The sequence below is a fragment of the Chlorocebus sabaeus genome, chromosome 7 (genome assembly GCF_047675955.1).
Source record: "Chlorocebus sabaeus isolate Y175 chromosome 7, mChlSab1.0.hap1, whole genome shotgun sequence".
Classification (NCBI taxonomy): domain Eukaryota; kingdom Metazoa; phylum Chordata; class Mammalia; order Primates; family Cercopithecidae; genus Chlorocebus; species Chlorocebus sabaeus.
In genome coordinates, this window is record NC_132910.1 from 3535897 (window position 1) to 3544085 (window position 8189).

An 8189-nucleotide genomic window follows, 5' to 3' on the forward strand; every position below is an offset into this window, starting at 1 on the left:
CTTCACACCAAGGACGATCAGTGCTCTCCATACTATTAGAAGTAGATTCCTTAGCATTTTGGGGTCTAATCATATTAAGCAGCCAACTCCAGAAACCTCAAAACCAATGAAAGGACTTTATCCTTAACATCGTTTTCCACTAGCACCACTCTTGGTACCAAAATCTGTATTAGTCAGGGTTCTCTAGAGGGACAGAACTAATAAGATAGAGGTATATATAAAAGGGAGTTTACTAAGGAGTATTGACTCAAGCAATCACAAGGTCCCACAATCAGATGTCTGCAAGCTGAGGAGCAAAGAAACCTGTTCAAGTTCCAAAGCTGAAGAACTTGGAGTCTGATGTACAAGGGCAGGAAGCATCCAGCATAGGAGAAAGATGTAGGCTGGGAGGCTAAGCCAGGCTCACATTTTCACATACTTCACCTTGCTTTGTATTCTGGCCACATTGACAGCTGATTATATTGTGTCCACCCAGATTAAAAGTGGGTCTGCCTTTCCCAGTCTACTGACTCAAATGTTAATCTGCTTTGGCAATGCCCTCACAGATACACCCAGGAACAATACTTTGCATCCTCCAATCCAATCAAGTTGACACTCAGGGTTAACCATCATGCCCTCAGAGTATTTAGATCCACAATTGAATGTATATGAAAATAGAATTTAGAAATCAAGTAATTAAAATATGGTGAATTATAAATAAAATGGAATGTTTCTTCAATTGCTAAAAGATTAAATTATGTAATATAATAGAAAATATAATAAGAAGTCAAAATACAAAAAAATAGAAAAACAAAAAAATTTCAAAGGAGAGATCAAGCCAAGTATTTAACAGGTTTAACAGGTGTCTCATAATGTTTCCAAAAGAGAAGAAATAAAATAAAGAAATATTGAGGATCACTTCTTGGTCTTTTTGCTAAGATCAACTGTGGTATCTGTTTTTGTCAGTTTAATGTGCGATTCATCCCTTATCTGAGACAACATATTAAATGGACTTTTGGAACTAGGAGATGGACTAGAAAGTTGCTCCACCTACTTCATGCCTCCACACATTGACTTGATATTGCAGTACTTCCACAAAAAAGAAAAGAAAAGAAAGATTGGGGAGAAATGTGCAGTGTAAATATTTCCAGAAAATTTCTGAAATGAAGAGAATTTTATTTAATGATTTGATGGTATGTTTGATATTCAGATTGACTTTGGTAATGTCAGTCCCAACTTTTCAATAAAACTCTCATGTAGATATTGCTATGATAGTGTTTCAGAGATGCAAGTAAAGCCCCTAATTGGTTGACATTAAGTAAGAAAGATTACAGTATTTTTTGTTATCTGGGTGGGCCTGATTGAATCAGCAAGAGAGAGAAGTAATTCCTTCAGTAGATGAGCTCATCTTTCCTATGGATTGTGAACTTAACTTATCCAGGCCCTTGAATCATAGAAATCTCTTTATATGTGTATGTAAGCATATAAATATGCATGTGCATACACACATATCTCTTTCATGCAGGTTCTCTTTGCCTTCTTGAACCACAAGTGTTGTACCAATTGAATGGGCTGATTTAGAGACTTCATTACACAATAATGAAGGGAGCATGACGTTCAAAAATTTCAGAATACCTAAAGAATTAAAGAAAAATCAAAAAAAGAAAAAAGAAAAGATGAGGGAAATATGTTACACATATACAAGTGCCCAGGACCCAAGTAGCATTAAAACATTAAACAATGCTGAAGTATAGTCTATGATGCAAAAGTGACTTTAATCACCTGAAGTAAAATAATTTATAAACAAAAACTGTATAGTCCATTTTATGGGTTGAAATGCATCATCCCTAAAATGTATATGTTGAAGTCCTTAGTCCTAACTCCCAGTTCTTCATGACATAATCTTTTTTGGAAATAGGGTCAACGTGCACATAATTAGCACTGGAGTTCAGAAAATGATACCCCAAAAAGAAAGCATCAGCAATAGCCCACAGAAGCAATTTTTTTCTGTAATCTTCCCTTGTCCTCCTGTCTCTCATTTCCATTCTACCAAAAGAGTAGCCACAGAAACTAGAATTTCTGTCTCCAAGGTGGGTTATAGAAACCAGAACCTCTTTTCCCAAAAGCCAGCCATGAAACCTATAAGTAGTCTATGTAAAAACTGGCCATAAAGAAATTATCTGACCTACCTGGTTTGACTATGAGAGAGGCCCTGTCCCATACCAAGAAAAAAAGAAATGCATGCTCAGACAGGCCAAGAAAAATCTAGACAGACAAGTTTTCCTGGGTTTCCCCACTAAATCTATTAATCAATTAACCTATCTATTAACATTAGGTAATATCCTTTGTATCTAATCATATTTCTACACGGCTGTCCAAACTTTGTTGAACACAGCATAAAAATGGACAATTTCCTCTGCATCTTCAGTTCTTTATTTTTAAGGCTACTATATATATAATGTTATTTAAATTTGTATGTCTTTTCTCATATTAATCAATCTAATTCATATCATTGTCTTTCGGTGAACCTCCAGGGACCCAAGGGTCTTGGCCACTAAATTAGTTAGGTGAGATTATAGTGAAATAGGATGGGCCTCTAGTCCAATATCATGCTTTTATAAAAAAGGGAGACTTGGACATAGACACACATATGGAGAGAACATCATAAAGAGATGAAGGCAGAGGCTAAGAGATGCTTCTATAAGCCAAGAAATACCAAAGAAGATCATCATACCACTGGAAGCTAGGCGAGAGGCATGAAGGCGTTTCTTCCTTACAGCCTCTAAGACACCTGAAGTGGAACTAGTCCCCTAGACACAATGATCTTGGACTTCTAGCCTCCAAAACTGTGTGGCAATCAATTTCTGCTGTTCAAACTACTCAGTTTGTGGCAGTTTTTAAAGAAGTCCTGACAAATTGACAGTCTAATAAATTAACAAACAGAAATAAGAAAGATTGCAAACACTTCCAGAGGTGCAAAATATTTAATTTCCCTGTATCCTTCCTTCCAGAAAGCTAACGCAGAATACATTTCACATAAAAAAAGAAAAAAATTAACAAAGCAAAAAAAGGACTAAATACAAGATAAAGACTAAAGAATTTTCCAGAATGATATTACAAGAAAGTGTGAGTGAGGATGCCAGCTCTGCAGCTGGCAGTTTTCTAGCCATATGTATAGTAGCCAAAGGATGCAGGACTCATAGAGGAATAGCCACATGATGAAATATGGAATGATAGATTCCATGATGCACTTAACATTGAGAAGAGATTTAGAATTCTGTTGAAAAATTTAGGAAAAAATGGGTACTAAAAAACGTAGGCAAGGCCGGGCATAATGGCACATGCTTGTAATCCCAGCTACTGAAGACTGAGGGAGGAGAATCGCTTGAACCCAGGAGGCGGGAGCTGCAGTGAGCTGAGATGGCGCCACTGCACTCCATCCTGGCGACAAGAGCAAGACTTTGTCTCAGAAGAAAAAAAACAAAAAACTTAAGCAAATGAAAGCAAGGCAGTCATTGGGTGCAAAAACTATTAAGAAAGGATGGAAATGAAATAGAGTATGTGGCTTCTATCTGTGAACAATAAGAACATAATCATAATTATATAAAAATGATATAAACTTAACAATATGTGAGGTATAATCACATTTGATCATGTGGGGGGAAAGAAGATATGTGTGAGCCTGGGCATAAAGAAATGAAACCGAAAATATCATTACACATCACTGAGAATGGTTCAATAATTTTAGTTTATGAAATCAAGAAATGATAGAAAAATTTCCAAAATATGATGATAGATACCTGAAGAAATAATTCAATAGTGTCTGAAGCTAGGAAATATGATACCAGCATGTAGGAATATTTTAAGTATAAGCTTTGGAATAGTATTTTATTTATAAATGTTATGCATTCATTAAATTAATGGCAAGTATTTTTCTTAATAAACTGCTTAGGACACTCTTCAAATCAGTCAAAAATGAAAAACTGTGTGATTATAACTTTGTTAAAACACTACCTTAAAAGTACATTTACTTGTAAATAAAGCAGAAATAAGATATATGAATATGAATAAACTTATATAATCTTACTCTCTGGCTAGAATTGTATAATTCTAGAAAAGAAATGTGATAAGGAGTTCTTATGTACAATCTTCAACGCAAGATGAATTAACTGGCTGTTATATAAAGATAAAGGGGGTGTTTTGTATGCAAATTTGACTTTAGGATGATAAACAAAACCTTATGTTTCGATATTTTAATTGAGAGAATATAAATATGTCACTTAAGTCACCATTTTAATGTGTACAATTCAATGGTCTTTAGTGGGTTCACAAAGTTGTCCAGATATTACCACTAATTTCAAAGCTTTTTCATCACTCCCCCCACCAAAAAAACCCCATCCCAGTTAGCACTCGCTCCCCGGTCCTTCATCTTCCTTATGTCCCACTGGATGCTGGGAGCGAATATCAACATTCTGTCTTTAGGGATTTGCTTATCTGAACATTTCATATAAACTGCATCATGCAATATATTAACTTTGTCTCTAGATGCTTTTATTTAGCATAATAGTTTCAAGCTTCATGTATATTGTAGCATGTATCAATATCATGTTCATTTTTATGACTCAATGATATTTAATTATATAGATACCTAATTTTGGTTAGCTATTCATTAGTTGATGGACATTTGATTTTTTCCCCACTTTTTAGCTTTTATGAATAATGTAATGAACATTTGTGTATAAGTTATTGTGTGTACAATATTCATTTAGTTCATTGGAATATAAATCTAGTATCATAATTACTGGGTCATATTGTAACTGGGTCAATGATTAAGTTTTTCAGAAATTGTCAAAATGTTTCCTAAAGTGTCTGTACCATTTTACATTCCCACCATCAATGTATGAGTATCCCAATTTCTCAGCATCTTTGCCAACATTTATTAATGTCTGTTCTTTTATTATATTCACCAAGTGATTTGTAAAATTGAATCTTTTGTGGTATTGATTTACTTTTCTCTAGTTACTAATGATATTGAACATATTTTTATATGCTTATTGGTCATCTGCATATCTTCTTTGGAGAAATGACTATATATTCCTTTGACCATTTTAAAAATCGGTTTATTTATATTTTTATTTTAGAGTTTTTTTATTCTTGTCAATATGAAAATTAAAATCTTCCTTGGAATATGTTGATTTTTATGAAGAATTGAAATGGGACAAAAATATCTTCATAATCTATAGCTACTTGAAGAGGTCTATCCACCTATGGTTTTTCCAGATCTTCTTGTTACCAGTTTCTCAACTGCCTCTTTTAAGTTACCTAATCTTTAAACCAATCTATTAAACACTTGATATTAATGAGTATGATTTTGTACCTCTAACCAGCATGCCTTTTTTCTATTTGTTTTCTATATGTAATAGGTCATTTTTTTTTCCTCTGTTCTCCCTAACTGCCCACTTTTGTGATAGATGTTCTCTAGTGTGCCATTTTAATTCCATTGCCAATTATATGGGTGTGTATGTGTGTGTGTGGGTGTATTCACCCACACACACATGCACACACCCACATAATTGGTAGTTTCTAGTAGTTTCTGTCAGGATTATAATTTACAGCTGAATTGATAATGATCTAGTTTGGATTAATAGTAAATTAATTTCTTTTTTTTAATTTATGAAAGTTATATTTTAATTTTATTTTTTTTCTTTTTAATTTATTTATTATTATTATTATACTTTAAGTTCTAGGGTACATGTGCATAATGTGCAGGTTTGTTACATATGTATACTTGTGCCATGTTGCTGTGCTGCAGCCATCAACTCGTCAGCACCCATCAACTCGTCATTTACATCAGGTAGAACTCCCAATGCAATCCCTCCCCCCTCCCCCCTCCCCATGATAGGCCCCGGTGTGTGATGTTCCCCTTCCCGAGTCCAAGTGATCTCATTGTTCAGTTCCCACCTATGAGTGAGAACATGCGGTGTTTGGTTTTCTGTTCTTGTGATAGTTTGCTAAGAATGATGGTTTCCAGCTGCATCCACGTTCCTGCAAAGGACACAAACTCATCCTTTTTTATGGCTGCATAGTATTCCATGGTGTATATGTGCCACATTTTCTTAATCCAGTCTGTCACTGATGGACATTTGGGTTGATTCCAAGTCTTTGCTATTGTGAATAGTGCCGCAATAAACATACGTGTGCATGTGTCTTTATAGCAGCATGATTTATAATCCTTTGGGTATATACCCAGTAATAGGATGGCTGGGTCATATGGTACATCTAGTTCTAGATCCTTGAAGAATCGCCATACTGTTTTCCATAATGGTTGAACTAGTTTACAATCCCACCAACAGTGTAAAAGTGTTCCTATTTCTCCACATCTTCTCCAGCACCTGTTGTTTCCTGACTTTTGAATGATTGCCATTCTAACTGGTGTGAAATGGTATCTCATTGTGGTTTTGATTTGCATTTCTCTGATGGCCAGTGATGATGAGCATTTTTTCATGTGTCTATTGGCTGTATGAATGTCTTCTTTTGAGAAATGTCTGTTCATATCCTTTGCCCACGTTTTGATGGGGTTGTTTGTTTTTTTCTTGTAAATTTGTTTGAGTTATTTGTAAGTTCTGGATATTAGCCCTTTGTCAGATGAGTAGATTGCAAAAATTTTCTCCCATTCTGTAGGTTGCCTGTTCACTCTGATGGTAGTTTCTTTTGCTGTGCAGAAGCTCTTTAGTTTAATTTCAATAGTATGAAAGAAATTTGCCCTTACATATAACATTCTTTTCTCCCTCCTCCTTTTTGCTGATCTAATCCTACAAATTACATCTTTACACTTTCCATTCTCTGTTAGTTTATTTTGTGTTGCTAGAAAATAAAATCTGAGACTGGATAAATTATAAGGAAAAAAAAGTTTATTTAGTTCACAGTTCTAGAGGTCGAGAAGTTCGAGGGCTTCTGGCCAGGGCTTTCATGTTGCAACAAAACATGGCTGGGAAGGTCAAAGGGGAAGTGAACACATGCGAAGGGGGAAAACCTGAAGGGTGTTCTCAGGCTTTATAACAATCCACTCTCTCAGGAACTAATCCATTACTGTGAGAACAACTGCAGTCTCAAGAGAGCAAGAGGTCACTCACTACCTGGAGAACAGCACATAGCCATTCCTAAAGGATACACACCTGTGACCCAAATACCTTCCTGTAGGCTCCACCTGCCAGCACCACCATTTTCGGAATCAAATTTTCAACATGACTTTTGGTCTGGACAAATAAACCATAGCCAAGCCATACCACATGCCCAAGAACACAGACTAATATTTGCTGCTTTATTCAATTGTCTCTTAAATCAAGTAGAATAAATAAATTGTAACCCAAAACATCCATTATGTTGTCTTGTATGTTTATCTGTGTCGTTATCCTTACTGATGCTCTTCATTTCTTCATATAGATTCAAGTTACCGATCAGTTTCTTGTTATTTCAACATTTCATCCTCAGGAAATTTATCTATTTAGTATTTCTTGTAGGGATGGCTTGCTAGTGGCAAAGTTCCTCTTTTATATTGGAATATCATAATTTATTCTTAATTTTTAAAGGAAAGTTTTGCAGGGCACATAACTTCTTTAATGTTAGTGTTCTTCTTTTGGAAATTAGAATATATCAACCCACTATCAATGGTCCCTATATTTTCTGAGTCAGGATTTATAGTTTGTAAATTACAATGTTAATATTGTGTTTGAATAAAAAGAGCTGGCTAAGTAGTGACTTGTTTATATGGTGAAATTCTTGAGGAATTGACAACAGGTGAGCAACTGAAATGATAAAATGTGCTTTGGAGTTTCAAATCAGGAAAATAAATTTGCTTGCTCTTGTGTTAAGAGGATAAAGGATGTGTGTTTTAAGAGAAATGGGTAGGAAAAGAAAGAACTGTTAAATAACTATGATCTTGTTAAGTAAGTTAAGCTTGTGTGCTGTAATTGATTATAAAATAATTCAAGAAGATAAGCCAAAGGGTAACAATGACAAGAACAGCTTCTTGATTTAAAAAGTATATTTTCCAGGCCGGGCGCGGTGGCTCAAGCCTGTAATCCCAGCACTTTGGGAGGCGGAGACGGGCGGATCACGAGGTCAGGAGATCAAGACCATCCTGGCTAACACGGTGAAACCCCGTCTCTACTAAAAATTACAAAAAAACTAGCCGGGCGAGGTGGCGGGTG

General features: G+C 35.3%; 1 non-coding gene across 1 annotated transcript; it reads left to right on the plus strand.

The window, feature by feature from the left end:
• Positions 1-893: 893 nt before the first annotated feature.
• LOC119621101 (U2 spliceosomal RNA) lies at positions 894-1090 on the plus strand. Its single transcript, XR_005237624.1, has one exon. It is a non-coding gene; the product is annotated as a U2 spliceosomal RNA (small nuclear RNA).
• Positions 1091-8189: the final 7099 nt, after the last annotated feature.